Source organism: Apteryx mantelli, chromosome 7 (assembly GCF_036417845.1).
Source record: "Apteryx mantelli isolate bAptMan1 chromosome 7, bAptMan1.hap1, whole genome shotgun sequence".
Taxonomy (NCBI): domain Eukaryota; kingdom Metazoa; phylum Chordata; class Aves; order Apterygiformes; family Apterygidae; genus Apteryx; species Apteryx mantelli.
In genome coordinates, this window is record NC_089984.1 from 6,667,812 (window position 1) to 6,694,185 (window position 26,374).

Below are 26,374 nucleotides of genomic sequence, written 5' to 3' on the forward strand. Positions count from 1 at the left end.
CTTGCAGGGACCTTCACAGCAACCGTGAGCTTGTCTTTCCCCGTGGCACATTCTAGGTGTAGCTTTTGGCCTCTTTATATCTGCAGTGCAGTGCTGAAAAGCACTGTGTGGTCTTTGGTTTGGTCAGTGGAGGAGGTATTCTGCATGCCTGTTTGGACTCTGTCTGTGTCCCATCGCCATCTCAGAAATGGGACTTGTTGACCAAAGGTCTTCCCTCCCTTCCCCCCTCCCCATCTTACATTCTGAAGCAACATCTTCTGGCTTGACAAGGTCAGGAAGAGCCTTTCTTGCAAATTCATAGTCCATTTCCCTGAAGCTGTACTTCAGGTGTTGCCCAGTGGTGGGCAGGTGACCCAGGAGCTCTTGTCTCCTCTCCGTGTGTGTGTCTCACCTGTCCTGGTCTGAGGTGGTTCTGTTTGCCTGATGGGTGTCCTGCGGCTTGCTCCTCCCTGACAGGTCATGCTGCGTTTGTCTGGGCTCATGGCGATACTGCTGATCTCCGTCAGGCAGAGCAAAACTGAACTTAGTCTGAACCAACCCTGAACAAGCATTAGCATGGCAGTAAGCTGCTCACGTGTTTGACCAGCTCGGCTTTGATATAGCAGATCAAGTGTGCTCCAGAGTGGAGTATCTGGCTGGATGCGTAGCTGCTGTTTCACTTAATGTGCCAGGTCATGTTTGTGCCAGGTCTTCCCTGCCCGAGTGTCTTCACATGCAGGCAATGTGCCAAACCTCAGGGTGATGGCTGGACAGCAGGCTGGGGCTGCACCAGCCACGTTTACCTCTGGCCAGCCAGTGGAAAATGCCATTTGGAGTGAGGGATCTCACCTGTCAACAGGCGATCATGTCGTGTTGTCACTGTAGCTGGGATTTCTGAAGCATTTCTTCCGTGTCCTTAGCTCGAAACCTGTCTGTGCTTGCAGAGATTGCATGCACGTGTGCTCTGCTTTGTCCTCCATGACCCTTCCCTACCTCATCGCGTCACCAGGCGACCTTCTCATATCCCTTCAGCTGTCCCAAGAAGCCTCATTCTTCTAATTTTGTGCCATGTTCACCTTTATTATAACCTCTGTATCTCTCCCTTCTCCTCCCATCCCCTTGTGTTGCATGCCCTGGGATGACTCTCCTTCCTTATAAAACAGATTTCTATTGCACTGCTTCACAGCTGTCTCCCACGTTGCCTGTGGACCTTTCCCTGCTATGCGAAGCTCAGCCCTGTTTTTCCTCTTAGATGCTGCGATTATTTTCGTCTTTCTTTACTAGATAAGGTGCTTGGCAATGTTGTCTAAGACAGAGAATTTCTCTGTCCTCCAACTCACAGCATCCTCCCTCAGCTGTCTCCATCTGGTACCCTCCTTTCTGCCACCTTGCCAGTGTGTTTGTTTTGCGAGCTAAATCCCAGAGGAAGAGAGCTGAATCATGACCAGCAGATGCCCTGCTTAAAACACGGCTTTCACTCCATGCATTTTCTTGTCTCTGGTTTTCTTGCTGTTTTACTGCCTCCGAGAGCATTGTGCTGTGTGCTGTGCCTCGTGCTGACACACAAGAGAAGGGAGCAGCGCTCTCCGCTTAACAGCAGGTCTTGTTTCGGAGAGCGCTGTCTTGGGGAAAATCTAGGGCTGCCCTTGTTACGGGAGCGGTGGGTGGCAGCCCCCTTGTACGGATACAGAGCCTTAAGCAAACAGAGGGCTCGCAGTTATTTACTGGGAAAGGATAAGCTACGGCGCTTATATAAAACATATTAATAATTTCACCCTTTCCTTCCACATTTACTAAATTGATTTTTGAACTGCTAGCAGTCGTATTGCAATAAATATAGTTGAAATCCATTGCACGTAATGGTTTATAAATTGTGAGTCATAATTCAGCGGGAGCCTTGGGTTTGGTTTGCTGGCTTTTGTCAGTGCGTGCGTGTGTGTGTGTGTGCGCATGCTTTCCTTTCTCTAGCCTTTAAGCCTGCACAACTCTCCAGTGGAGTAATAAATTGGGAATAGAAGCTCTGCTAACTAAATTTTACTTGTCAGTTTTAAGGTTTCGTGCTGTGCGTTAAGTTCTTGCCAATATCACAAGTTAAAAGAAGAAAAAGATTCCCCCCCCCCCCCCCCGCAGGTCTACGGCCGTTGCTACCAGATTGTCCTGGATGGGAGCAGAGCTCCCATTTTCCGCTCCTGGGGCAACATCAGTTGATCTCCACCATGCAAAACGGCCCTCCTGCCTCCAGAAACACGGCAGCGTTACCTTGCCACCGCTCCTCCTCTGCCGGAGGCACCAGGTGACAGCATGGGCTCCTTTGTATAAATAATATTTGACGGTGTAGTTGGTGTTGGATCCAGCATGTCCCTGGCTCAGCACCATGGGATGTTGCTGCATCAATCAGGAGCATCCATTAAAACATGGGCAGGGTCCCGTGGAAGAGGAGATGTTGAAAGGCTTTTAGCACTTGCCCCTTCTGGTGGCCTGCTGAAACGCTCACGGCCCCCCAGCGCCTTCCGATGGGAGATGCCGGGGTTGGGAAGCAGCTGAAATGTAGCGACCCAAATGCCATGTGCGTTAGGCACCTTCCCTGCAACCCGGAGCTCTCATCTCTCTCGGAACAGCCTTCCCCAAAAATGTGTCATTGAAAGCTGTGGGCAGAGGAACCGCAACGCTTTTTGCCCAGCCTAAGAAATCTCCCCTGGGTGAAGAGCCGGAACTGGAGTTCGGCACAGAGACCATGCGGGAAAATCCATATCTTCCATAGATTTATCTGTCACATGAAATGTAGCACAGATATTTTTAAAACATGGGCCCATTAAGCTTTCCAAATGGGCCAGCTCACCTGCTATTTTAACAGCATATGGTGACACCATATTTTTTTTAATACATATTCCTCCTGGACTTATTAACTCTAAGCTGTCACATCCCATTTTAGGGAGAAAATGTCATGAAAATGTCCACTCCAGTAGCACTGAAACCATAAAACCAAGCTTTTATTGGGCACAGGAAACATAAGCGTCAGTCTGGTGCTTTTGAGGAGGGGGGTAGAAATGGATTGGTTAGAAACTGCGATATTTACCTTGTTTTTCATTTTCATGCTCTTTTCTCTTTTCTCTGCCTTGACTTGTGTTTGTGGTGATTGGAGGCCTCGTATGAACAGCTCAGGTCCTGCCCGCCTCCGTGATTTGGGAGTCAGCAGTGAGCGCTAGTCACAGGGCAGCCGGTTTCATCAGTGCAGGCAGATGTAACACGCAGCCCGACCTGTTGCCACGTGGAAGGAGTAGGTGAGCACTAATGAAAGGTGTCATCAGCAAATGAAGGATCTCCTCATTACAGCGCCATTGCTGCTGTGGGATTTGCGAGGGGCTGCATGGCTTGGCCACCTGTGGACGCGAGCAGCTGAGGTACTGTGGGACCATGTGGGGCTGAGCATAGCCTGGGTAGGTGGCACAGGCACCTGGGAAGCTGGTCTGGTACCAGCGATGAAGAGGACAGCAATATTTAAAGCTCCATCCTGGCAATGTGAGGTCTCTGCAAATCCTGGGGACCTGGAGGGTCTTAAAAAATCTGAAATCGTAAACAGTGAATGATATTGTATGCAACTCTCCTAAGATCTGTTCCCAAAGATGCCACCTGCTCCATTCTTGCATCCTGGAGGGAGGGAAAGACACGCATCCTGCTATGCCTATTTTAACACAAAGACCTACAGACAAATACCATGCTGCAGGGAAATCAGGATTTCACTGGTAGGTGCTTTAGCGCTCAGAGCATGTCTGCCAGGCCCAGATTTTAAACAGCTCTCCTTCCCCATCATTACCTTGTGGCTGGGTTATCTAACCTCTACCTCACATGCCCCTTGTGAAAACTTAATGCTTTGCAGGATCTTGAGCCATCTTGGACTATGGGAGCTGCTCAAGGAGTTAAGAGCCTCCTACACCTGCTTCTGGTTGCTGATTAAATGTCCTGGCTGAGAGTCTTGGTGGTTGTTATAGTATGAGTGTTATTCCTCCAACCACTGGTACTGGTTTCTCCAGCTGAGAGCTGGACTTGTGGTCATCTGCTGCAGCATGCGTTTGCATGGTTTTGGTCTGCAAGGATGTTTGCAGCTTGGTGGCATGCATGCAGCAGGAATGTCCTACCCTTTGCTGACAAGTTACGGCAGCATCGATGCACTGGTTTTCCCAAGACCATGTATCCGTTGTGCCTGGACCATCAGCTCCCCCAAATGGTATCAGCCCCATCTTCCTCGGCTGGTGCGTAACAGGCACGCCGGGGGCGAAGCGCGGTTGGCGGAAGTCATTAGTCACAAGCGAGGACACAGTAATTGATGGTGGGTTTTGTTGGCCCTCCCTGAATGGTGTTGTCACGCTGTTCCCTACAATAGAGGCACGTCTCCAGCCGCAGACCCGTGCCAGAGGCCTCATACCGAAAGGCTTTCCCCCCCCAAAATAAAGCACCATCAAACAACCACAACGACAAAAGGTTACTTAGGTTTCGGGGCAAAATTCGGCGACTGCGCTGCTGAGGAGGCTTTTGTAATATTGTGCCGCGGTGACGTGAGATGGCTTCCTGGGCGCAAGGCTATTGTAAAGGCGCAGGAGAAGGATGGGACCAGGTGGCCCCACAATGACCAAGGTCCCCGGCGCGGGCCTGGGAAAGTGTGTTTTGGAGCCAGCCGCCCTTTCACAGCTCTCCTTGCTCCGTAGACGTCTGCCTCGCCTCTCCAGATCCCCGCCAGCGGGAAGCCCCTTGCCGCGCTGCCCGCGGGAGCTGCTGCAGCCTGACACCGCTTGCCTTTGGGTGGGCTCCTGGGGAGACGTGCGAGGCGGGCGCCAAAAGAAACGGTGCGCCGCGGGAGTGAGCTCATGGAAAAGGGAAAACAAACTACGTCGCACGTCTGGGAATTCAGTGCCAGCATGGAAGGGCAAAAAAAAAAAAAAAAAAAAGGGATTTTGCTGCTTCCGGAGCCCTCGACCCCTGCTCGCGGCGGTGGGAGAGTGTGCAGCTCCAGTGTGGTGGCAAGGTGGGGTCCTGGAGAGGGATGGGGAGGAGTTTGGGCATCTCCTCGTCCCCCCAAGGTCACTGCTTCGGCTCTGCCCAGGATTTTCGTCACCCGCTTTGGCACGCCGTGGCCATTACATCAGCCCTGTCTCACGGCCATTAATAACAGTGTCGCCAGCACATTACTGAACGGCGGGGAAGACGTCGCCCGACTTTCTGCTGGCTCTTCCCAGCATCGCTCTAAGCTTTGGAAGGAAACGGCCTGGGTTTGCTCATCCGGTAATGAGGTGCCGGGAGCCCGGGGAGCCTGGGGGGCTCTTCGCAGCCCCGCTGCCCCGTCGTGCCCGGTGGCAGGGAGGTGAAACACGGCGCCGGCGTTCGGCGAGGGAAGCCCGCTGCCCCGTCTCCGAAGCGCCGGAAGGGCTCACGGCACGTCAGGAGCCGAGCGCTGGCACCCACGGCCGGAGCTGCGAGCCAAGCAGAGGCATGACGCATCCCAGAAAAACAACAAAAAAAATCCCTGTGAGGAGCCAGATTTCGAAGCGAGAAATGACGGCGTTTAACCCTTCGCGGCTCCGGCCCTGGAGCGCGCCAGGGCCCAAACGCCGTGATGCAGTATTGCAGGCGAAGGGCTTGCCTCCAGAAACTTGAGCCGCCGAGAGGCCGAGGAAGGATTTTAAGCGCTGTGTTTGATCTTTTTTTTTTATTTATTTATTATTCCCACAATAAGCCCTTTCAGCCTATCGCCACAGAGCGATTTTATTGCAACGTGGAATTTGACAAACAAGCGACTGGTTTATCAACACTTTGCTAAAGTTATAGGATGAGGGGGAAAAGCAGGCAAGGGGAAAGAAAACAAGAGGCAGGACAGTGCCGCGGACCTTGCAGCCCGGCGTAACCGGCTGAGCCTCGCAGAAGCGTGCGCCCCGACGCGCTCATCCCCGGGTGCCGCCATCAGCAGGACTGAGCGAATGGGGAAAGGAGCGAGGCCATGGCAAGAGCTGTGCAAAAGCAAGGCTGACGTTAGCTTATGGATGGCATAAAGCGAGAGGCTCGGTGCCAGGCCAAATTCCTCTGCCCCCGCCGGATGAGGAAAGGAGAAAAGCAAATTCTCTGCTACGAATGCTGGCAATAGCTTGTGTTTTCTTATCCTGTGACCCCCCCCCAACAGCAGAGCTGTGTAAGCGCCTTCTGGTTTTCACCTTCGGGGAAGAAAAAGAAAATCTTAGCATGATTTCCTGGCAAAGCGTTCTCTGAACTGCTTTCTCTCTTTCTTTCTCTCTTTTCCTTTTTTTTTTTTTTTTTTTAATGTTACAATTAAAGTAGAGCTTTGCTTGGAAAAATTGAAAGAGTAACCAAGAAGAATACGTACAACTGCCTAGGAGAGATAATCAGTTGTTAAAACATGCCTCCTGTTCTAATTAGAAAGGAAATGGAATTGGGTTTAAATTGGAATTAACTGGAGGCCGCCTTATCCTGTCTATCTATCGTGCTCTCCCCAGCCCTTCTGGACAAACGCGATGGAAAGAAAAAAGGCAGCGCAGCTTGTCCTGAGCCCCCCTTCCCCAAAGATCCCCCCAGGGGCCTCCTGCCCCTAATCCCCTTAAGCCCTTCCAAGGAGCGCACGCAGCCGGTGGGGGGGGGGGGGGGGGGGGGGGGGACCAAGCCGCAGCCTTTGCTCCCGGGCGATGGAAGGGGCTAATGTGGCTGTCGGACGCAGGAGGCGAGGAGCCTGCCTCGGTTTACCCACGCCGCGCTCCGGGGGCGGAGGAGCACAGAAGAGCAGTGGCGGGCCTCGAACTTAACGGAGTTTGTCCAGAGCTCACGTTTCGCTGCTGGCTGGCGCTAATTTTTGGCATCCAGGGAATAGGCAGAAATAGCTTGTCTGTGTCGAAGAAGTGGTTTAAGCTGTTAGAAATGATTCCTTGTTTATTTAATTTCGGTTAGTACCGTGGCCATCTCCCGTTTCTTTGGGGAAAGGTTAAAAGCCTGTGTCACTGCTGCTAATATAACGGCAGTAGCGCTAATAGACTTCTCTCCTTCAAAAAGAGAAGCGCTCTGCCCCCGAAACTGGTGCCCTCAGGAGGAGGCTGCGCAAATAGGCAGACCGTCTTACGCGGTCGACACGCTTTTGTTATCTCGCAGCCCCAGAAGACGAGCGCGCTGCCCACCGAAAGCCCTCCCTTTCCTCCCCCCAGCACTGCTCCTGGTCACCAAGACCAAGCGGGGCGCATCCCGCTCGTGTCCTCTCGGAGCTCTCCGAGGGCAGCAGACCTGGCCAGCTCCTGATAAAGGCAGGGGACACACGGCAAGCCTCTGTCCTGCTCCAAAGAGCAGAACTACCAGCTAAAAACGGGCAACCTTACAAGGGAAAGCTGATGTTTCCTTCAATATCTGCTGGACTTTTTCCAACGCACCAGCCTTATTTGGCTAGGTCTTCACCTTCCTTCTCTCCATCATGCTCAGCCAGTCTTTGGGAAACGCCACGTAGGGACTGGTAGGAGTTGAAGGCACACGAAGACCCCAGAGATGCCTTCACCTGCCTGGTGAAAACTCTGGTTGTGATCCTTCGCCTCCTCCCTCCTGACAGCAGGACGGCCCTTCCTTCAATCTTCTCTGAAAAGATCATTTTTCTCTGCACATTTGTAACTGCACCCTGGTGATTGTGGAAAAATTCTGAATTTCACATGGCTGGCCAAAGATTTCCTGGATGCTAACAGCTCTTAAAAGCAGGTGAAATTAAATATTGGCAATGTTAACAACAACAACAAAAAGAAAATAGTAATGTACTGACGTGACTCTAATAGCATCTGTGAGGACAGTGCTCACAGCTCCTTGTCACCCTGCCTGACACCTTTCATGGCAAAACACCTTATTTCTGCTTTCACTTGAAATCTGTTTTTGCAGATTCAGAGGAGGAAAAACAGATGTTAGCATTATGTCGGTAGTTTTCCTGCAAAATCAGAAAAGACGGCTCTAAAATTGGCTTAGGACAGTGGTAGGGAACTCCCGGACCAGTATCAGTGAGGAACTCCAGTAATGCGGGGGAGACGGATTGAGCGGAAAGTGAGAAATGAATCTGAGCCATTTACAGCTATCAGTGGGAAAAGTCCATTGATCAAAAGGAGAGGAAAAAACATGCCCACGGGAAGACTTTGTCAACACGAATGTCGCGTTGAAATTTGAACTGCAAGTCCCAGCAGCGAAGGCCTTATCTGAATACCAGCTTGCACTGCAGTAGCTGCGCCAGTTTTTATTCTTGTTGGCTGATTTGAATGTATTTATTGGCAGAAGTCAATGTTTGGAGATATTTGCTGATTTCAGTATTTCTAGGCAAGCTCCTTTGCAGCCAAGCCTTCATGTGCCACCTCACGCCACGCAGCCTTGCCATTGCCTTGAAGCCTGAACACCAGGGGCAGCATCCTTCAAACCAGACTTTCCAAGGAGCTCAGGCCCCGATTAGGCACTTTCCAAGGAGCTCGTGGCCCTGGTTGGTCACCTGAGAGGTGTTTCTCCTGGGGGCTGAGTGCATTGAAAGTTTGGCTACTCCCCACCACTGCATGCACTGGGCAAAGGCAGGTCAGACCTCCCTGCACAGTTCTCCAGGGCTCACTGCAATGCTTGCCCGTCCTCCCAATGTTTCCTCACTCCTAAGCTTTACGTTTAATACCTGTGTAATTCCAAATGCTAGCGAGGTAGGAGTAGTCATATCAGGACTGATGAGATGTCCATCTGGTCCAGCTTCTGTCTCCAGCAATATTTACTACCAGAGGCAAGAAGCACCGCTGTGGCCCATTATACAATAACTTCCCAGTCGTAGGACATTTGTCCTCATCCGTATGAGGAGAGCAGCCTCTGGCTGGATGGGCAGCAAGTCTCAGCCCAAAGTAAGACCCGCTCGCTGCCACCCTGAGGAGCAGAGTTCCAGTGGAAAAATCCTTTCCTCTGTTTTAAGTGTCTGCCTTTTGAATTTCAATCGAGCTGCCAGCCCTGCATGTTCTCATACTGTGAGAAAGGGGAAACACCTTCTCGGGACCATTAGTTATTTTGATTCTCTATTATCGCCCTCTTATTCAGCGTCTTTCTCAAACTGCCAGTCCCTGACCCATCAATCTCTCCCTGTCTCTGCTCATTCCTATTACTTGTCTCTGAACCTCTTGTGTTTCTGCTATGTCTTTTCTCAGATTAAAAATACAGCCATATATTATATACACTCTGAGGAGTTAGGGGAATTTGATGAGTGGCTTCTTTCAAAATGAAAACATTCAGGACTAAGCTAGCTGCCGTTTTCTCGAGGAGTTCATTTTGATGCACTGCTAGACACACACTAAAGTGCTTTGAAATGACACATCCACAACGTACTAGAGATCCACAGCTAGACCATATACAAAGGAATAAAGCCACTTCTGGCTTTTGCTTTAGATTGAATTCCTATAGATTCCAGCCTTCTGCCCAATTGTCACTGTTATCTGTAAGTTTTCTTTGCTCTAAGGAGACTGTCACTGATAAATGAGCAAATTGCCGGATGGTTGAAAAATGTGCACTCTACATCCTCTGTAATTTGTACTGCCACACAACTGTTTGTGGAGGTGAAATACAATCAATGTATACAGACCAGGAGGCTCCAATTTAATCTCTGCAAACACCAAAGAGTCAAAATTTTCTCTTGTTATTTTTTTCAATGCCACTGGAGCCCCATCCCATCACACTCAGACAAAATCTTCAAGCGTTTCGTACTTTTGCACTTTTTATTTGTTTCCTTTCTGAGCATGAAACTGCCTCCCTGTCCCGAGGGTCAGCAAACGTCTCACATCTCTAAATCCAATTGAGACCTGTCTCCTGGTTGGGGGGATTAGCAGCAATGGCCAAGAATGGTTTAAATGACATCTAATTTAGCTAGCAGTCCCGGGCCCTTTTCCTGAGAAGAGCACCTTGCCAATGTTTTCTATCTTTTCATCCACTCGCACCTGCATCATGGCACTGCTCTCTTTGACTTAAGGCTAAGAGACCTCAGCTTGTCCCTGCTGCATTTGCCTGCCCGGTTAGGGGACTGACTGGGGCTGTGGTTTTTGCTCTGCAGGGTTTCTGAAGGCATCTAATTCAGTTCAAGCCCGAGACACGCCTCGTGAGCCAGCGTTACGTGTCCCAAGCAAATCTCGTTCACCAGGAGGCCTACCTTCACCATCCAGCCTGCAGAGCTGCGGAAAAGACCACTCCGTAGCAGGTGTGAGAGTGTAGATCTGCATAATACTGCATTTTACTTGTTTCTGGGTGTTTTAATGTGTTGCAATTAACTAGCAATCCGTGTTTTCTTTATGACCATTTGTAATGCTGATTGTTTGCAGTATATGTATTTGGGTCTGAGCCAGAGAGGAGAACAGTCTGGAAACCAGCTGGTACCTGAGGCTGGTCAGAGGGCTGGACTGATGCACAGATTATTTTGTGATGATTTATTCCGATTCAGAGCCCTGAAGAAGTGAAGGTTTGATCTTTACTAGCCTGGAATATCAATCCCTAAAAAAAAAAAAAAAAAAAACGACTCCCTGATTCAAATGTTTGGCTACTTCTTCAGGACCAGTTTTCACTGAAAAAATAGTCAACAGTTATGCAGTATGTGACTAGGAGGCTTCATATTGGATGGTGCTCTACAGGAGATTCAGATTTTTGGTTGCTACACCAGTCTGTCAGCTAAGGAACAATTCACTGCTAAGTTATGATGAATTAACTGACAGTTGCCAGTTGAGGAATGACTTTCAGGCCAAGGAATGTAAGAATCTGCTCTCAGAAAATTTGGGGTGAAAAAATAAAAAGAGCTCCAAGTTATATTGCAACATCTGCAGAGTGCAGCTAACAGAGGCAGCCAACAGACGCAGCAGTGTCTAGGCTCTGCTGAGAACTTCTGAGAACCTTGTTGGAGGTTGTGGGGGCTTTCTGGGGACCCTCTGAGGCACTAGAAGGTGCTTGTTGCTGACAGATAAGGAGAGCTAGGTAAGGACGGCCACAGGAGGCCTGAACTTCTCCTGGGAAGCTCTAGCCAGGTGTAGCTGCTGCTAATGAGCTCTGTTGGTTGCCCCTGATCAGAGGGAGTTGGGGTCTTTGTTCCAGCTGACCCTTGATTAGGGTGGGTCAAGCACCCTGTTAGCCAGTGCTGGGGAGAGGCCTATATAAGAGGCAGGCTTAGAGCACAGCCAACAGATGCAGCAGTTTGTGCAGGAGGGTGCAAGGAAGGGGTCCTTGTCTCTGTGCATAGTAACTGTTGGAGTCACTGTCCCTGCCATGTTGGAGGCTTCCACCCACGCAGACCTTTTGACAGCAGATGCAGGTCTCAGGCTGCAGGGAGCTCCTGGGGTCTCCTGCAGAAGGTGTGCTGTTGTTGATGAGTTGTGTTGGCAGGTAAAGGAGTTACGGGAGGAAGTCAGCAGGCTGTGTAGCATCTGAGAAGATGAGTGAGAGATAGATAGGATATTCTTAGAGACCCTACAGCTTCAAGAGTCTCAATCTCCAACAGCAGTGGAGATGCAGGTGGGCTCTGTGTCATGTGGGACAGTAAGTGATAACTCCAAAGAAGGTGAAGGCTGGAAACTGGTCACTCCTTGTATGAGGAGGAAGGCTCCTACTCCTCCTGAAGGCTTGCAGCTGATGAACAGACTCACTACCCTCCAAGCTGAGGAGGATCTGGGCATTGTTTCAAGTGAAGCAGCTGGGCCAAGGGACCCTGTGCCATGCAGGAGCACCTGGAGGAAGTGGTGAGTGATTGTTGTGGGTGACTCCCTGTTGCAGGGGACGGAGGCATCCATCTGCTGACCTGACCTCTTGTCTAGAGAGGCTTGCTGCCTGCAGGGTGGCTTGGCTCCAGGATGTTGTGGAAAGGCTGCCAAAACTTGTCCACTGCTTTGACTGCTCCTCCCTGCTGCTCCTCTGTGCAACATCCATCCTGTTGGTCCATCCTGTTGACCGACCTGCTCTTGCTTCTGCTCCTGGCCAACCTTGGCCACCCAGCCCCACTTGGGAGGGTGCACAAGGCCTCGGCAGAGTCCTCTCACTGATGAGGTTGGCCCAGAGCCTTCACCATGTCCCTGCAACTGGGCTGCAAAGCAGGAGAAGGCCCCAGGGCAATAATCCCGGTGCAGAAGGGAGGCTGGGGAGGACCAGCAGTGATCTGCCTGCTTTCAGGTATCGCTATCGTCCACAGGATGCTCGCATCTCCCAAGCAGAGGGATGGGGTGGGAGAACCAGGGTTATGCTGTAAAACTACCCCACCTCACTTGCCTGTTCTTGCTTTTGAAACAACATGCCTGGGATTCGGGCCTGCCCAAGTGCTCATTTTTCCTGTGCCAAACAAGGAAGGGAAAGGATTTAGATGTCACGCCTGATCTGTGTTTCTCGGCAAGCTGGGAGAGCCAAGGCGGAGCTGCGCCGCTCTTTGATTGCCTCTGAAACGTCTCTACTTTGCATTTCCAAGCACTGGGGAGATGCAGGAAGGAATCAAACCCCATTACACCAAAGTTGATCACGATCACCAAGGGGATAAAAAATTGACAGCCTCTCCCCTTTCTTTTTCCCAGGCCTACAGCTTGCCGGGGCTTTCATCTGGAGCTCTCGAGCATCCTTGCAACAAAAACAAGGCGATGCAGTGCTCCTCACACAAACAGGGTTGCACAGCATGCAGCTTTCTGCGTGGTGAAGGCTCATGTGATCGCTGCTTCGGCAGCTCCCAGGGGAAATCGGCCCTTCAAAGGAAAGGCAGCAGGGCAGGGGGTGAGGGGAGCGGTGGAGGAGCTGGAATGGCCATGGTGTGGTGGGGTGGTGCCCAAGGGAGGCTGCAGAAGGTCGTGCTTGGGTTTCTGGCCATGACCCAAAGCCCAGAAGAGCTGGACAGGTATTAAAAATGCTCTGTGCCAGTTTCTGGGCTTATTTCCATGTGCTGCGTGACCTCAAATATGCATCTCTGGGTGATGTTCAGATGGTCCGTGTGCCAGTGAAGTCCCTGTAGCTCTGCTCAGCACCCTCCATCCCCCTTCAGAGCAGTCTTCAGGGGTGCCTTGGGCTCGGCATGGACACAGCACAGCCTGCAGGTGGAGTGGATCCCATCACTGCCATCATTCCCCATCTCTCCTGAGTATTTAGGACATAGTTTTGGGGCTGGGGCTGTTCAGGTTTCCTGCTGTGCAAGACAATGTCCAGTGTCTGCCTGGGATCGCAGGTGCTACTGGTTTACAAAGAAATAATTATTCATGTCTCTGTTGCCAGGTCACATTTGAAATTAATGGATGGCTTTAAAAAAAAAAGTGCAGGTTTCTTTTTATTGATATGGTTTGGACTCTTTCTTTGCCTGTGGGTGTCTGGGCACAATTAGGTCATGCTTTCAAGTTATTTTTCTGACCAGAAAAATTAGAGATTTGCTTTTGTAATGAGAACTGAGATTCTGTGCTAATCACAAGACTCCAGAAGCAGGGTCTTCAGGGGAAAAAAAGCAAATCTAGCAAGCAGCATGTGATAAAGCCATGATCCGACATGACTGATACGTGTAGATAGCCTACTGTAAGAGACTCCATCTCGGCACGCAAAAACGCACCCCGGGATTCGCAGGGCTGTAATAAAGTCATTGCAAAGCATTCACTGCAAAATGGCTTCCCGGGTCTAGCTCTTAATGGGCCAAAAATGGGCGGCTGCGGAGGAAATCTGAAGCGAAACCCTGATTGCGAGGCAGCATTATGTAAGCGTTTCAAAACGCTGCCTGAGCACCGAGCTTTTTGTCGCAAATGGCCGAGAGGAACAAGAGAAGTGATGTTGCGCCGCGGCCGTGTTAAAGCGGGATATTTGGCCGTCGCTTTGTCGGGAAGGATCGTTTGCAGGCAGAGATGCTGGGGCAGTGCACCATGAAGGGGGGTTTGTGCATCGTCCTTCCTCGGGGACTTTGATGGACGCGTCCTCTCGCCTCCAGAAGTCCCATATCGGCTCATGGGTGCTCGTGTAAAAGGGAAAACCCGTGAGCTCCCCGTCCCGCTGCGCCCACCAGGTGCCTGGGCTGCACGTGTGGAGCGCTGCCGACCACAAAAATACCACCTGCGCGGGAGGAGAAAATAATCAAGCCGAGGGGAAGGGAAAAAACAACTTGTCCTCTTCTGACATAAAAGCCCTCCTCCCCTTAAAAGAAATAAAAGCCAGAGTGAAATGAAGGTAAATGCCAGAGGTTTAAGTGCCACGCTGCGGAGTGTGTTTTAAAGGTTACCTTTCAGGGGGTTGAAGAGAGAGCGAGCAACAGAAAGGAAAAGAGTTGGAGCACTTCCCATTGCGAGGACCACTCCAGCTCTTAATGGATTTTTATATCCCTATCTGCTTTTCGTGACATTATTAAAATTGTTTATTTTTAATTTTTTTTTCTTTCTTCATCTGGGTTTTAAGGAGGGGGCTGGAGGGGGGCAGGAGAGCAAACTCCATCGCCATGGCAATATCCAGCGGCACGGCACAAATCTGCATCACCGCTTTGGAGCGAAAATGAAGTTTTGGGGGTGTTTTTTAAAGAGGAAGAACGGATGCCTTGTCTGGGGGCACGTGCATGCATGTGCACGCATGCATCTGCATGCTGGAACAAAAGTCACAGGACTGAATTGCACGAGTGGGATGGTGACATTTTCCGTGCTTACCTGACCAGGGTAGAGAAACGAGGAGCCTGTTGCGCATAAACACCTGTGCGTAATGTGAATGCTGTATAAGAGACTGCTTGCCTGAAATCCAGCAGATATAGCCAAATTGTCAAAAAGCATGCCAAAATTTATCTCTGTTTTATGGTGTATGCCTTCACACCTTCAATCTACCTTCAGTAGATTGCCTCTTTCCATGTCAGATCTGTGAGATACGTGTCATTATCTTCTCAAAGGGGAGAGAAAATTGCTCTTGGATGGCAGCAGGAGTCGCTGAAGAAAGTCTGGCTTCGGCTTTCCGCACTCCTGAGACCTCCCTGTGTGTGAGCGCCCGTCATCTGCTCCGGGGCAAAGTCGACCTGCTAAATAATGATCGCCGTGTCAGCCACTGCAGGTGGGCTTGGGGTGCAAAGCGAGAAGTCCTGGTCCGCCTACGGCCAGCAAGGGGCTCCTTGGAACATCCCTCACCATCACCTTCACGAGCATGTCAGAATGGGCAGCACGAAGGCCACCAAAATACCTGCGTGAGCTAGTTCTTGGGTGGCTTCGTGTCGGAAGAGCGTCCCAGACCTTTCCACATCAGAAAGCAAACCCAAGCCTGGCTGAGCACTCAGCCATCAGGCTCTGTTGTGGCTTAAACGAGCTCAAAATTAGTTGGAACGAGCCGTCCATCCCAAACGTCCCATCTTCCCTGGCTGCCCAGCCGTCTTGGAGGACCCTGTTTAAACCCAGCTCCTGAGCACAGCTCTTATCTGCTTGCGTGGGCTCTTTGCTCCTTACATCTTAAATGCCTCATCCTGCTGAAGAAAAATGCTTTTAGGTTTCTCCGTGGGATGGGCAGGTCACGCGGAGGGCTGGAACTAAACCTGGGTGGGAACCAGTGCTTTTGCTGGTCCCCTGTGCTTTCCCCTGTGCAACCAGGCCTGGGCGAGAGATGTCCAGCGCTAACTGCCGGCAGCGCGGGGTCGCTCTGGCAGGGTCTGGTGTCACACGGTGGCCGTCTGTGGCTGCAAACCTCTCCAGGAGGGCTGAGGAGGTGGCGAAGACGGGGGACGGTCTTCAGCGCGGTGGGAATCTCCGTCTTTGCGGGCCCTGGCTCCCCCTCCAGTGAGCTCTCGCGGGCGTCAGGTGGCCTCACGGAAGCAAATTATCGCCTTGCCTGGGGAGGTTAATGTGATTTCATTTACTGCTGCTTTTACCCGCCGCGCTCGGTGCCCAGCAGGACCCAGGCAGCGAGGCCATGCCAGGGGAGGCCAGCAGCGATGAGCGAGGGTCCCCCCCCTGCCCCGAGCTCAATTTTACCCACTCGTGGCTCCGGGGGAGAGGGATTTGCTGGGATCACACGCGCACCTGGAGGGAGAGCAGGCCGTCCTGCTGCAGGGTGGGGAGGGGGGCTGCATCCCGACCCCCAGGATGCGCAGGGATGGGGACCGTGCAGAGACGCCTCCTGCCTCCGCAGCACATCCCGCTGCGCCTAGCAGACCTCGAGTGCGCGTCCTTCGCTGTATCTCCCCCAGAGAATTACAGAGTGCAGTAATTCCCTTTTTTTTGCAGGCCCCCGTCCTGTCAGCAGTACAGCAGCACCCAGTTTTATATGGTGTGAATCTGCTCTCACTGGTCCTGCCGTCTCACCGACATTTTACACCGCCGCGCCGAGCTGTCCGGATGCATCACCAGGTTCGGTTATTCCAGAAGATGGGTGAGCAAAGAGTTAACTCGCTGAGTTAAAACTTTTCAGCTTTACGCTTGAAATCTGTATTTTGTTGGCAAACAGGTATTATGTCTAATAAAATAAACCTAATCTGTACTCCAAAGCTGTATATTTTTAGCTCCAGGGGCTCCGGTAACTGTGGCTTTGCTCTTATTTCTTTTGCTCTTATTTCATCACAAAGCCCACAATAAAAATACAGTGGAAACGCTCAGAGAAAAGTAGTTGTCAAGACAAGCAGTTATCGGGAATATTTGGGGCTGAGGCGTGACATGCAAGTTGTGCAGCAGTACGGCAGTGCAACTCAGCCGGGTGCTCGTGTCCAGCCGTGCACATCTGGAACAGCTGCAGGAAGGACTGGGCCGGGTGGGAAAGGTGTTGGCCAGTTTTGCAAGGACTTGGGGAGCCTTTGCGTGTGCAAGGGCAGAGCCTAGTGTCTGCACTTACTGAGAGCGCCGGTACCCACTTTCTTCTGCAGCGCTTTTTTATGTCTTTCAGCACTAGTTGCACAGGAGGAAAGAATGGACTGAATGAAGAGGGATCTGTGCAATGAGAAAGAAGAAAAACCCTCCAGTCAGGCATACCTCTTTCTCAGACTATATGGTGCGTGGCAGGGTATATATTTAGGTTTTGGTCAGCTTGCTTTGCCTCCTATCAGCCCGAGTATGGTACCCAAGAGACACAGTACCAACACGCAAGCGTACGTGATGCACTTTGTGATTGCTTAATGTGGTAGGCACTAGATAGGACTTGTGTCCCTCGGTTTGGTTGATAATGCTGGTACAATGCGGGGTGTTGGGGGGTGGGAGGGGGGGTGAAAGCAAGGGAGAGCTGGAGGTTTAATTGGATAATTCTCACTGAAGCATCTCCTGTGTAACCAGCCAGAGCCCCACCTGCATCTTCACATTATTTTGCATGTTAACAAGGCCTGCGTCCTGCGAAGCGGCTGGTGGGGCGTGAGGGGTTATTAGAGCTGGCAGCGCCACTTCCACTTATCCTCCGGGGTGAAAAAGGGACATAACTGGATGTTCGTGCTCTCCTCCATCAGCCTTTCGTAAGCCAGGCGCCTCGCGCAGCGGCGGCGCTTCTCCTGGGGCTGTTCACATATGGAGCTGGATCAAAACGCTGCCATTGGGGAGCCGTGGCGGCTCCGGCTTTGACAGCTCCGCATTCACACCTTTCTCCAGACACCTCTCAGTCTCAGCAACAGGCATTTCCCTCCCTCGGCCAGCTGTACCTGTCGCCGCTTGAGCCACGCTAGGACAAGCAGCGCCGGGATAAGGCTCGCCACCCCTGCGCGCCCCTGCCGTGGAGTTAAGCTGTCGCACCGCTCTTGCGAGGTGGGTCTTGGGAGAGCAAACGCCATGCCGATGCGGGGAAGCTGCGCCAGAACGGGAACAGCCGCAGCCGGGCTGAAAAAACACCAGCTGGCCTTGAGTCCCGGCATGGGCTGGGCTTTAGTGTCGTCGTGGCCAGACGCTATCCACCGCAGCAGACAGAGGGATGAGACTCTCCCGGATAACCTCCGCCACAGCGAGCAAACAGGAGCCTTGGCTTTATCCTGCCTTTTAGCCTGCATTAGACTGATGACTAATAGCACGAAGCAGTTTAGTGGGAGCAGAATGGAGCAACCAGGACAACTAAAACTGTCTGGACTTGTTTATTTTTTCTCTCATTAATTATCCAAAATACCCTGATGGATGGATTCCTTTCTCCCAAGGCCAGGCTGGGCATAAACATTAAGCTGGGTGGGAAAGGTCTGCAAGAGACGGTCATGGACAAATGCTGAAAGAATATATCATGGGCAAGTTCTGGAGTTCTTCCCGTCCTAGTCAACCTGACCTTCAATTTTTTGAACTTCACACTGATGAGCACATCACAGGATGAAGGCAAACTGGTTGTTTTTGGAAGCAGAGAGACTTCCCCCTAGCCTTGAGAGAAATTCATGTTGCATTTGCCTCCCCACCACCACCAGTTTTTGATCCAAGTGCTGTATTTATCTTAGGAGCAATGTGCTATTCTCAGGGAGGTTTCCAGAGGCCTGCCCTCTGCTCTCACCCTCAGAAAACGTGTCCTGAAAGATGCCACTCTGCAGGGAAGCAAGGCATAAATTTGTTTATCTGAAAAGCTGCAGAGTCAAGCTGAGGGAAACAAACATTGGGAAGGTGGAAGAAGGTCTCAATTTCTCCACTCCCCAGCATCCATAATACTCCTAGCAAAGAGTGGAGAGTCAAAGACAAAACAGAACTGTCAAACCCATTCCCACCATAGGACCTCCCGCTCCAGATGTTTTTCACAATGGCTTCTAGGAGGGGAAGAACTTCAATGGATCAATCCAAAATTCAAAATTCTCAAAATTACTGTTGCTAATAAATTACCCTTAGCGATGGCAAGTTGTCTCAGATGACTCATAACAAGTCGCGAGGAGACTCCTTCTCTCAGAGCATGGTCATAGTTTGGTTTGACAGATCCTCTGACAGGTCCAAAGAGACAAATTTGTCCCACAGGGAACCTCTCTGAAATGCTGTCAGGTTTGCCCACTTTGGCTCTGATTTCTGCTTCAAAGAAGGGAAGCGCTGTTTGGGAAGTTAAAATTAACATTCATAGATCTTTCTCTAGGCCTGGGTGGAAGATGCACCCTCAAAAGGCTAACCGGTGCCCTGAGGGAAGCCGTGCCCACGGCTGGATATTTTCAGCTCTGAGATCATGTCCTGTCTCTTCCCAGGTCCTTCCCGTTGGCAAAAGGCCAGGGGGAGTGTGGGGTGTCCGCTCGGTTTTCTGAGGCAGACGCTGCCGTGGAGGTGACTGGTTACAGCACAGGCCGTTTCCTGAGCCACCGGATCCAGGTCGAGAAGGGGCTTTAAAACCCCCCAGAGCCCCCAATGCAGACATCATTTTTAGCCAGATTTCCTAAGGAAATGGAGTGTGCGCAGCAATGCCGTCTCTGCGTAACTGTCTGTCTGTCTGCCAGCACCCGCTTCACCCCTTCCCAAGCCATGCGGGTTGGATGGTCCTGGGAGGCGGTTGGTGGATGGAGTCCCGCTCCGGGAGCGACGGCGGCCGCGGCGGCAGCACGCGCAGTGCAGGACACGGGAGGCTGCGCGTGGACGCCAGCTCCCGAAACGCAGACCCCGTTCACAACCAGGCACCGCTGGCTCTGCTCCTCTCGGAAGGACACGTCAGACCCTGGCAACCGCCAAAGCCTTGGACTTCGGGACTTTGGGTTTAGGTCGATATAAGCACAGTAGTAATTTAGCCTCGGTAGGAAACGCTGCGGTCCCTCAGACCCGTTTCTGGTCGCTGGTGACTCCTCATTAAGCATACACGACCTGGTTTTCGGGGTGGGGAGAGAGGTCTTTCTAACCCGACAAGCACGTGCTCAGCGCTGACCTTGGTGGCCCAGCCGAGAGCCCAGCAGCAGTCGCCACCGCACCGGGCCTGCGGGCCTCGGCGGTGCCGGGCCTGCGCGGGCGGCGGGGGCGGGAAGGCGCAGCCTTGATGTATCGCCGCGGGCGCTTGCCAGAAGCGATGGCGCCCTCTCCGCCCCGCGCCCTTCCCGAGGCGAGGAGCCGGCCGTCTGGCGGATAGCCCCGCGCGCCGGGGCGCTCGCGGGGGGGGGGGGGGGGGACACCCCGCCGTTGGCAGGTGTGGCGCGGCCGGAAAGCCGGCTTTACCTTCACGCGTGCCAGGTGTCACTCGGCGAAGGATGTTTCGCCGCGCCGGGCGGTGACACGCATTGTTAGCAAGGCCAGGCCGCGTCAAGAAAAACAAGTGAAAGGACGCCCGGCGACCAGCGAGTCCTCCCCCTCGCTCGTAACTCTGTCAGCCCCTTTCAGCCGGATTGTCAAAATACGTTTGTCACAGAACAATTCCTGCTCTTCCCCCCCCCCCCACAACCACCCTTTTCAGACTCTGGCTGAACTCATCCGTTTGGAACAAAACCCAATATTCATTTCCTCTCTGGGCAGTTTATTTTATTATTGGCTCACCTGCTCCTGAGGTTGAAAAGCTATAAGACTAGCTGGATCTTCAAAATTAAATTCTGGGGTTTTGTTTTTTGGTTTTTGTTTTTTTTTTTTTTTTCCCCCAGTCTCCCATATTCCACGGCTGCATGTTACTGGCAGGGATTTGAAGATATACTTGGCAAAGGCACTTTCTGTCTGGGACCGGGATGAGCAAAACAGGAAGCCCGCTTCTCGCTAAAGCAGCATCTTTCCAGAGGCTTGGACAACTCTAGAGCAGGACAGACCTCGGCTGTACTGGGTACCTCTCTTGCCAACCAGAGAGGGTTAAGTGGAGCTGGGGAGCTAGCTGTTGCCCCTGGAAGATGGGGCTGAAAGAGGGCAATGTGGATCAATCGGGGGCTTTCTGGGGAGGGGAAGCAGTTGCCTTTGCAGGTGAAAGGAGCACACGAGGCAGCCGAGTCAAAGCCTCCCGAAGGCAAGGGAGGCCTTATGTTAGGGAGCCTCTTATGTTAAAGCAGGGCGGCTCTGCAAAGCCGGCGCGTCGGTGTAACCGGGTTGCAGGCTGCACCCAGCAGTGGGCATTTGGGGGCCAACCACCAGTTCCTGAAAAAGATCCGGAAGCGGAGGGCTGCTGAAGCAGCAGACTGTGGGAGCCAACCATGCTACACCGTTCCTGAGCCTAGGACGGATTTGCCAAACCTGTCCTACCTCCCAGAGATGCTCTGAGGGGAATTACTGACCAGACACAATCCATCATCTGCTGGAAGCTGTTTAACCCCCAGCAATGAATTTCAATAGGAACAGTTAAGCCATCGTTTAACGTGCTCGGAAAGCCTGCCCGTATGCCCTTCGGTGGTGACGGAGATGTTTGAGTCGGCACTCATGAGCGGGAGCAGCTGGAGGTGCCGGAAAGGTAGGCGGCTGTCGCGGGCAGCCGGCAGCCTCCACCTCCGCGCTGGAGGAGGTGGAGGTCCTCTGGCCACAGCGGAAGGAGGGCAGACGTGCTGGCCCTTACTGTGAGAGCTAGGAAAACACTGAGGATGCCGGGGCTCGGGTGTTTCTCACGTGTGTGCTGATAAGCAGGGGGATGCTGAGTGAGAGGGACCAGCTTCTAGGGATGTAGGAGAAACATCTGAAAACCTAGATGAACCCCCAAATCTGGCCACCTGCATGGAGCAGACTGCTTCCTTCTTAGGTACCACCTGTATTGCCCCTAACAATAAAGCTGAATTACTGTTAAGGGCTTAGAAATTCCCTATTAGACACTGCTGAATTAAACTCTCCACCTTTCTGCAAATAAGCGATGTTATCTTCATTCTACAGATGGAGGAACAAGGCCCAAGGGTAGGAACAAAACCATAATCTCTGTTGACACCAGCTTTCACCTCCAGAGCAATATTCTCTACCTCATTTGTCCATGCTCTTTTCTTGTTTTATGCATGTCTCCTCCGTGGGAATCCTGTCTGAGACATTTGCTCCCTCCAAGTTCCCTGCAAATGCTAGATGAGGTGCCAAAGCCAAAAGCTGACCTCATAGTTTCTCCATAGGAAGTAAGTTGCCAGCAACTGGTATTTTCACTGACCTCATATCATGAGAGATCTGCATCCTGTCTTACCTGGAAATGCCAGCCATGAGACAAAGCTGGTGGCAGCAGCCAGCGTTTTTACTGGAAGAAATATTTTTAGCCTGGAAACATGTTGCACTGGGAAGCTTATTCCTTCGGATGGTAATACCTTGGCCCTCCGGAGCAATTGCGCTGTGTCTCCAGTTGCAGTCAGCCTGGAGAAGCATCCTGGGCGGCCGCGGGCCGGCAGTGGGACGACCCTGGTGCGTCCCCAGCGCGGCGGACGCATCCAGACCTGCCTGCCAGCTGGCGTCCCACAAGCGGGGCAACTCCAGCGCGCAGGTCAAGGTCGGACATGTGTTGGGACAAGAAAAGCAATCGCAGCCGCAAATGAGAGGAAGGGGAAGTGTGAAGAAAACCTGGCGGGTGTCAGACTGGCCCCCCCGCTTGTGGCCCCGGGAAGCCTGCCCACCTCCCCGGCGAGGACAGCAGCGCCTGGGAGCAGGCTGATCTTGCTGCACCTTTGCATGGCCATGCTGGCCAGGGCTTGTTGCTGCCTGTCCCGTTCAGCTGGGCTGGGACCTGGCAGGTCACCCTGTCCCAGGAGAGCTGAATCACGCTGCGGTGCACGCAGCACCGTGCACACGGTGCTCTCCCCGCGCTAGCCAGGAGCCAGCAGCCTGCTCGGCGCTGGGGCTGTTTCCAGCCTGGCCGCTGTGCAGGGAGGGAGCTGTACGCTGGCAGCTTGGCAAAAAGCTGCACGGAGCCGCTCGCTGACAGATGCGCTGGCCACTCACCCGTGCCACGCTGCTGCAAAATGCGTGGAAATGCATACCAGGTGCCTGAGATATTGGGTATATGTGTGGAGGGGAGGCTGCCCACCTGCGTTGCCACCAGACCCTCCCTCCCAGGTGGACGCAGGAGCATCCTGAGCAATACGATCTGTCAGCAAGGCCCTCTTGCACTGTTTGCCTGCTCTGCAGCTAAATCAAGATCTCCTGCCTCCCGGTGTCGGCGCATCGCTTCCCCAGGCAGCCCCGGGCTCTGACCCACGCTGGTGAGACCTTCCCGGCGCTGTCGCAGTGACCAGCAGCACCCTCCGGTTTCCCAGCCACCCGGCCGCTGCCCGCCTTGCCGGAGCAGGAGGCAGCGGTGGGGCGGTGGAAGAAGCCGCAGACCCGCTAGGAGCGCGGCTGAGTAGGTGATTATTTTATTCTTTGGGGGAAGGAGAAAGTAATTTCCATGCGGCACTCTCTGGGTGTACCTGGAGGGCGTAGCTGATGAATAGTACTGTTTTACTTGCCGCAGGCTGAGCCACGCAAAGCTCAGGAGAGTTTTTTTCCTGAGCTGCTCCATTAACACAAACAGACAGCAATGCTAGCTGCTGACACCAGGGTTAATTAAATCCATCTCTCCATCAATTCTTATTCAACTATTATCGATGGTCATTAGATCAGCGACAAAGTGACAAGCAAACAGTAATAGACTCATCTTAACCCTTGTGGTGCTGGAGAAATGCAACCAGACCAAGTGTGTGTGTGGGGGGTGCTTCTCATGGGCACTGCTCAAACTATTGCTCTCGCTTGCAGCACCTGGGGCAGAGAGTTATTTTCTTAAACCTAGGAACACAAATTTCCTTTGCAGTTCCCACCTCGGCTCCATCTTTGCTGGAATAATGAACCGGCACCAAAAGAAGAAGAAGACGAGGAAGGCTTAGACACTGTTCAGGGTGGTGCTCAGCTGAGCAAAGACAGCCGTCTGTATAGAGCTAGTGCCCTTGGTCTGTTGCTGATGCTTGTAGGGGCAGTTCCCCTCAACTCGACACGGGTGCCCAAGTTAGGCCGGGTGGACCGCACTGTGAAAGCGTGTCGGCCCCATTATCTGTGACGGGCATCCAGGTGAGGACAAATCCTGCCCAGGGCTCTCCAGTTTGGGGCTTATGGTTTTTCAGATCAGATGAAGTGTCTTTGCCTTCATTTGGCTTTACACCCAGGTGTCTCCTGGGACACTCCTGATAGACACTCTTCACAGCTCCTATTGCTCAGGCCTGTGGAGAACCTGCAAGCCAGCAGGTGAACCTCATTTCCCTGGCCTCGAGCAAATAAAGGCACCAAACCCCTTTCCTCTTTCCTTTGCTTCTCTGCTGTTCTGCAAGTCTAGAGCCTGAGGTGCTGCAGCTGAGCTTCAAGGCTGAGCCTGTTCTGCTAAGGAGCAGCAGAGTGTCTGCCTGTGTCCCTCTCCTTCCCCATCCAACAGCCTTGTTGCTGGAGGTCCCTGCATGAGTAGCCCTGGCTCTGGCAACAGGGGTCTCCGCTTTTGTACACTGTCTGCTGTATCAAGGATGAGGAAAGCTCCCACTGTTGTTGTCTCTGGGGTATGGGTAGGGTTTTTGGCCGCAAGAACCCTGATCCTTAGAAAATGCTTTCAGGGAGCAGGGGCTCCCCCTTAGGGAGGATGGTGTCTGGAGTCAGAGAACAGGCTACAACTGGCTCATGGACTTTGGCCCAGGATTCAGGGCTTCTGGGAAGACTTTGGTGCTGGTACCATGATGTGGGACAGATCCCGCTAACCTAAAGCGGAAATACAGGAGCTGAGCATGTCTGTGGCAAATGCGAACTTCGGCATTGTTCTCTGGGGTTGCAGGAACTGAGCAGAAAGTCATTGCTGCCATGTCCTTCTCCTGCTCACTGTGACACAGAGGTGGGAGGATGCTCTGCGCAGGCCCTCTGGGAGGAGAAAAGCACATTCTTCACAAGGTGGCCCTGAACTGCAAGAGAGTCACAGGGGTGATGCCATGTTTGGAGAAGAGACTAGCAGAGCTGCTGTGAATGCCTAAGCAACTAAACAAACCACTGGAAAATTAGTTACTGGAATAACTCAGTCTTAGAGCCCTTCCTTATTGCATGAATACATAGACAACTTTTTTCCCTCGTGCCCAGAAGAACCCGTGTCCTGGAGGTTTTTTCAGTGCCAGTCTTGTTTTTGCAGTCAGGCTTGCGGGGGGGGGGAAAGCTGCTGCTTCTTTCCTCTCTCTGACTAACAGTTTAAATGAGAACTGAAGGCTGCCGAAGGGCTGTAATACATTTTCACGCTTCTGTCGCAGCAGCCAACAAGACAATGTCCAGCACTCCTCAAGGTCAGTCACAACCTTCAAGTGACATTCCAGCTTGCCTGGGGGTGATGCTTGTGTCCCACGGTTGCTCCTCTGTGGAGCAGAGACACAGGGTCTCACTGGGACCGCTGTGACTGTGCCTTGGGGGTGACTCACATGGGACACATGGCTTGCCCACTGGGCAGGTGCGCCTTGCTACTGAATGTAGGGAGGTTGTCCTGGACTTCTCATGCAAAGGTTAGGTAGCTCCTTGATTAGAAAGGGTGAGAGAGACTGCTCCAGGTGACACTGCAAAGCTGCTGCTGTTTCATGACTGACAGTATTTGGGGTTGGATTGGTGGAAGCGCTGCAGGCCAGAGTTTTCCTGCTTTATGCTTCCTACATAACTGAAGTTAAGAAGTGCCACCAAAGACCTGTTTCCAGACTGGGATATAGGAGCTTCAGATGCCTGTTGGCTCACAGTGGAGGCTTGCTATGACTTACGGACCCAGCATGGTGCAAGTAAATGAGGAAAAGGCATATTTACTACCACTCTTCTCCCTCTTCTGTTCTTTCTTGCTCTTTTGTCATCTTGGAATTGAGCTGGCCGCAGAGGTAGGTCACAACCAGACTGGGGAACGGGGTGAGATTTTTTTCTGGAGAAGCCTCTTAAACTCTTTCCTTCCAGCCTCTACCCGGAAGGTTTAGATGTGAGGAGGAGACTTGAGCGCTGTTACAAGCACCTCACGATGGCCCGTGTGTTATGCTATGTAAACTGCTTGTTCTTGCAGGAATGCTTCATTGTCTGTGTTTATGAAAATAGTTAATAGTGGTGGTGCTGGTTCGTTGCTCTCGGGTATACAGTGCATCGCTTCTGTGTTTTTTGCAGGGTTCACAAATCTTGCGGTGCACTGCAAAGAGCTCTCTCTGTGTTGCTCTTTACATCGGCTTTTAACACCTGCGGAAGCTGCAACATGCCCGAGAGTCAATGAAAAATGCCTGACAAGTTAGATAAACCATTCATTCCCGGAGTCAGGAAATGGGCACGCATGAAGCAAATGGCTAGGAAAAAGCTGGGACGCCACAAGGCATACAGGCAGCGGTCTGTGTGTGTCATAACATAACCCCACTGCTAAAGAAGGACGTTTTGGGTGTTTAGGGAAGGCTCTGTCCTTGCCAAACACTGACCTCTTCCAGCATCTGCACACGGATGATTTCTCACCTCTTTCCTGTGGTGGTGAGAAATGCGGATCAATGTAACATGCTGCCTGTGACGTGCTAGTCTCCAGGCTGGCACGGCCCTGCGGAGACCTCCCCCTTATGTACCCTGCGTGGGGGAAGATCTTCCCTCTTGACCTTCTGGCTGTTGCCCAGCTCCTTTCTTTGGAGAAGCCTCACCTTGTTCCAGGCACTGAATGGGGCATC

At 52.3% G+C, this 26,374-nt stretch overlaps 1 long non-coding RNA gene across 6 annotated transcripts in view; it reads left to right on the forward strand.

Moving 5' to 3' along the window:
• LOC136992408 (uncharacterized) overlaps positions 1 to 16,428 on the forward strand; it is a 150,437-nt gene extending 134,009 nt beyond the window's left edge. For 4 of the 6 annotated variants that reach the window (XR_010884632.1, XR_010884635.1, XR_010884634.1 and 1 more), the window contains 3 exons: positions 10,058 to 10,201; positions 14,858 to 15,015; positions 16,176 to 16,428. This is a non-coding gene — a long non-coding RNA (uncharacterized lncRNA). Of the gene's footprint in view, positions 1 to 3,121; positions 3,261 to 10,057; positions 10,202 to 14,857; positions 15,016 to 15,644; positions 15,708 to 16,175 lie in introns of those variants that run through there. The other 2 variants (XR_010884636.1, XR_010884638.1) reach the window with 2 other exon arrangements.
• Positions 16,429 to 26,374: the final 9,946 nt, after the last annotated feature.